Raw genomic sequence first — 5,488 nt, 5'->3', positions numbered from 1 at the left:
TGTTCTTGATGTGATTTAGGAGGAAAAAGTGCTTAAGGACCACCTGAAAGTATAACTGAATTTGGAGTAGCAAAACCAGGTAGAGTTTGACGAAATTAATCTTGATTATTTGTGTTTGAGTTGTGTGAATGTTGTATGATTTGGCTGTGCTAAAAATTGGTTGCATATATGATTGATTCTTGGTAAAAATTTGGTGAAATTTTGATGAAATTTGATGAAATTCAAGCTGAGTTTATGTTCTTGGAGCTACTGAAAAAACGAATCCCTAGGACCCTAGGCCTTAAATTGAGGATCAATTTGTGTTAAAATTGTGTGGAAAAGATGGGGTTTTAGTGGCTGGGAATTTATTATGAATTTTGGTAAAAATCGGTTGCTGAAAAGATTGAAAAACAGGTAAAAACAGAGAAAGAATCTGAACAATTTATGAAGAACATGAAGAACACTTTGAGTGTGGTGAAGAACAATGAAGAATACCTTTTTGATCCATAAAAGGGCAAGGAAGTAATTATTTTGGTGTTTGGGGGGTTATTTGGTAATTTCTGAAAGTTAGGGTGGTTAAAGTAGATATATTAAAAGTTACGGGTGGTAAAAAGTAAATTTTAAAGGTTAAAAGTTAAAGTGGGGTAATTTTCAAAAATTTAATGATAAAATAATAAATAATAATAAAATATTAAATAATAATATTTAATTAAAAATAATATTTTAATAAAAATAATAAAATAATGCGGAAAAAGCAGTTTTCTATAAAAGCTTTAGAAAGACAACTTTAAGCGTAGAATCTCATAATTACCTTCATAAAACACTTAGGGAGTGGTAATAACATGATAGTGAGGTAAAGATAAAGGAAAGATAAGAAGTTAAAGAAAAGATAAAAACCAAAAAAAATTCTGTAAAGTTTTAATGACAGAAAAACAGACAGAGACTTGCGAACGAACTAGGGCAACATAGTTAGTCCTTGAGTTGCGACTAGGGTTAGGTATAATATGAAAAGTTAAACTGTTTTAGTATAGACTTAATGAACCTATACTTGGGACAGGCTAACTATTCATACCGAAATTTACATAAGCTTTAAATACATACGTTAAACCAGGAAACGAGAGCAGAGTAACGAGACTAAGAGAAAAGAGTAAACAGAGTAGAGTAAAGAGACTAAGAGAAAAGAATAATCAGAGCAGAGTAAAGAGATAAAGAGAGAAGAGTAGTAAAACCCACGAATTGATAATCATTGATTACGGGAATAACCCATGAACTGTTGATAATCTTTGATCTCGGGGAAACCCACGAAATGAGGATCGTGTTTGTTGTGTATTGATCTCGGGGAAACCCACAAATTGAGGATCGTGTTTGTTGTGTATTGATCTCGGGGATGCCCACGAACCGAGGATCACTGTTTCCCCTTGTGCGTATATTAAGGAGTCGAGCCTTGCGCCGACTGCCAGTAGTCACGGAGGAGTGGTATTCTTAACCACCGACACGTATGCACGAAGGACACAATGGGAAACCATATCTGGGACTTGTTCCTAGGTAATATCGGGATGCAGGGTGTAAATCGACACATGAGCTCATGGCCTGCATAGGACAGACATGCATCATACTTGGTTGCGCATTTCCTCTGTTGTGATTGTTGTTTGAATGTATGCCTACTTTGTTTGTATTCTATTCACCGTGTCTGTGTTTTGTTTTCTTGTATTCTTTTGTTTGTGTTTTACTTTCTGTTTTCTCTATTTTCTCTATTTATCTGTATCTTCTGTTCACTGCTTCTCAGTATTTTGCTATTCATCTATTAAACAACACAGAATTAATGAACGTAACTAATAACCCCGGCCCTACTAAGAACTCCCCAGTTTTTACTCATTCTCTCTCCCTTTCCCCTTCAGATGGAAGCATGAGTACCCTTCTGTAGTTCAATGACGACCATTCGCAAAAAGGATTCCGCTCTAGGTAGTCTTCTGAGTCTAAGGTGAATCTCGTTCTCTATTTATATGTATATACTGTGAGACCAGCCAATGTCTGCACCCCGTTTGTATGTGAATTTTAACCTAAATCCTGTGTACGAGACTCCTATTGTGTGGCTACTTGATGAGGTTGGTGCGCAGAAATTGTGATTACACTTTGATTATGTGAAATTCATTGCTCTTTCTTTCCCTGGTGATGGCGCCAAAAATATGATGCCAATACCATGGTTCACAACTTCACACAACTAACCAGCAAGTGCACTGGGTCGTCCAAGTAATACCTTACGTGAGTAAGGGTCGAATCCCACGGAGATTGTTGGTATGAAGCAAGCTATGGTCACCTTGTAAATCTCAGTCAGGCGGATATAAAATAGTAATGGAGTTTTCAAAATTAATTAATAAAATAGGGATAGAAATACTTATGTAATTTATTGGTGAGAGTTTCAGATAAGCGAATAGAGATGCTTTCGTTCCTCTGAACCTCTGCTTTCCTGCTATCTTCATCCAATCAGTCTTACTCCTTTCCATGGCTGGCTTTATGTGATACATCACCACTGTCAATGGCTACTTTCAGTCTTTTCTCGGGAAAATGATCCAAATGCCCTGTCACGGCACGGCTAATCGTCTGGAGGCATCACCCTTGTCAATGGTTTCATCTTATCCTCTCAGTGAAAATGGTCAACGCACCCTGTCACGGCACGGCTATTCATCTGTCGGTTCTCGATCTTGCTGGAATAGGATTTACTATCCTTTTGCGTTTGTCACTACGCCCGGCACTCGCGAGTTTGAAGCTCTTCACAGTCATTCAATCATTGAATCCTACTCGGAATACCACAGACAAAGTTTAGACTTTCCGGATTTTCTTGAATGCCGCCATCATTCTAGCTTACACCACGAAGAACGTAGCGCTCATTTGGAAAACACTATGTTCCCCTGCAGTATCAACATTGGCGCTACATTCACTTTCCAAGAACGCTACGGTCTCCAGTGACGCGCACACGTACAAGACGCTTACATGCAGAACGACATCTTTTACGATCCACGCGTACACGTAGGCGACACGTACGAGTGGGCAACGCGTACGCGTGGGTGGGAGATCAGCGCTCTTCAGCAAAGAGCGCTACGTTCTCTTTGAACGAGCGCCTACGACACTTTCAAAAAATTGGATTGAGGATTTGTCACCAACGCGTACGCATGCATGACGCGTACGTGTGGGTGTGACAATGGTGATGGTTTGCGCAAACGCGTACATGAAGCATCAGCGCGGAAGTGGCATTTTCCAATCCACGCATACGCGTAGGTAACGCGTACGCGTGGGTAGCGCTCTTTGCACGAACGCTACGCTCGTTTGGAGAGCGCTGCCAGGGACGCATAGGCGTACATCACGCGTACGCATGATGAGTACTCAGCGAGCAAGGACGCACATGCGCAGGATACGCATACGCATCGGTGAATGAGTGCTGCTGACGATTGGATTCCTGCTAGTAAAGAATTTTTTATAAAATTATAATCGCGTTGTAAGTATAGTTTCTAAACCAACAGAGAATTCTTTTGTACAAAAGTTTGGTTGTCACAAGTAACAAAACTCAATAAAATTTATAACCGAAGTATTTAAACCTCGGATCGTCTTCTCAAGGAATTGTAGGGAGGTATGATTTATTATTGGTTATGTAAAAAGATAGAGGTTTTGGTTTTTAAAAGGGTTGAATAAGTAATTTAAATGACAAGAAAAATAAATTAATAATTATGAAAATCTCTTGGAAAGGTATAAGAACTAGAATTTCTTTCCTAGTTATCCTTATCAATTGTAATGAGAATTGGATTTTGCTCCCACCTTGTTAACCTCTAACTATGAAGGTAAGTTAAGTGGATGAATCAATTTGATTCCTCTGGTCCTAGTCAATTCCTATGGAAAGACTAGAGTTATTGGAATACAAATCAACTAGCAAAGATAACAATCATCAATCACAAGGAGTTTGATAACTCAAGTGTCTCCAATTACTTAACCAAAGCAAAAAGGGAGAAAATTTACTTGAATAAAAATGCCTTCAGAGGGGAAGCAACAGTAACATAAATAAAAGAAAGAAATCTTAAATCTGAAGTACCTCAAATTATATTAAATAAAAGAAATCAAATCTAACATGGGAATTCATAAATTAAATTGGAAAAATAAATAAAAGGGACATTGAACCTGTAATTGAAGAGAAGTAGCCTAAACATAATAGAAATCCTAAATCCTAATACTAAGAGAGAGGAGAGAACCTCTCTCTCTAAAACTATATCTAATCCTAAAATTTTGTATATTAAAGCTTGATTTATGAATGAATGGATTCCCCCACTTTATAGCCTATAATCTGTGTTTTCTGGGCCGAAAACTGGGCCAGAAATAGCCCAGAAAATTGCGTGACCTAATTTGTGCTAGTGGCGCGAGTGTAGCCTCGTGTTCGCACAACTTTCTATTTAGTTTGCTTATTGCCAAAATTTGGGGTGACGCGTTCGCGTGGGTCACGCGATCGTGTGAATGGCATGATTTTGTAAAACGAAGCGGACGCGTAGGGCACGCAATCGCGTGGTAGGGCATGTGCTTCTAGCATGGTTCCAGCCCCACTCCATCATAACTTGTTGCCATATACCTTTTTTACGTCGATTTATAGGGGTACGCGTTCGCGTGGGTGATGCAGACGCGTGGGAGGCTCTTTTTCAAAATGACACGGACGTGTGACTCACGCGGTCGCGTGGGCATGGTTGTGCCTAAGGCGTGCCTCCAGGCACGCTTTTGCGTGACTTTCTGTTCAATTTTCTTTTCTTCTTAATGCACTTGTGACGTGTGCGTGCTTTTTTTTTATGCAGAATGCAAAATGCAGAGATGAATATGCAGAAATTATGAATGAATACTAATAAAAATAAAATAAAATAAAACTAAGAACAAAAAGGAAATAATATACGATGGTGGTTTGTCTCCCACCTAGCACTTTTAGTTAAAGTCATTAAGTTGGACATTTGTTGAGCTCCTTGTTATGGTGGCTTGTGCTTGAACTCATCCAGGAATCTCCACCAATGTTTGTAATTCCAATGGCCTCCGGGATCCCAAACTAGGCGTATAAAGCCTTCAAGCAAGTCAAAGCAAGTGACAAGACCCCAAGAGTGTTGATTTCTAGACTGAATTTTGGGGTCCCATACCTTGCATTTGTACCCGTCTTCTTGTTGATCATCATGATTCCATCCGGGTGGCACGCAATCTGAATTCTCATTTAGTCACCCAAACTGCTTCCTAGACCCATTCAATCGAGCTCTACACCAATCCTTGCACTTCAACTTGGAGTGTGCAACCATATTGAACCTTGCATGACAATTCCTACCACTAACCATCTCCCGCTTGCTCTTATAGCCACAAAGAGCTCTAAGCTGACCATCTGTCTCAAGCAAAGCATATTCAAGTGAGCTAATTAAGTTTAGAGATGAGAGATTTACCCACTTAAATGAAGGGATGGATGGTGATGGCTTTGGGGGAGAGGTCTCCAACAACTTTGGCA

Source organism: Arachis ipaensis, chromosome B4 (assembly GCF_059453495.1).
Source record: "Arachis ipaensis isolate K30076 ecotype BB chromosome B4, ASM5945349v1, whole genome shotgun sequence".
NCBI classification, from domain to species: domain Eukaryota; kingdom Viridiplantae; phylum Streptophyta; class Magnoliopsida; order Fabales; family Fabaceae; genus Arachis; species Arachis ipaensis.
Note: the sequence above shows the minus strand (reverse complement) of the source record.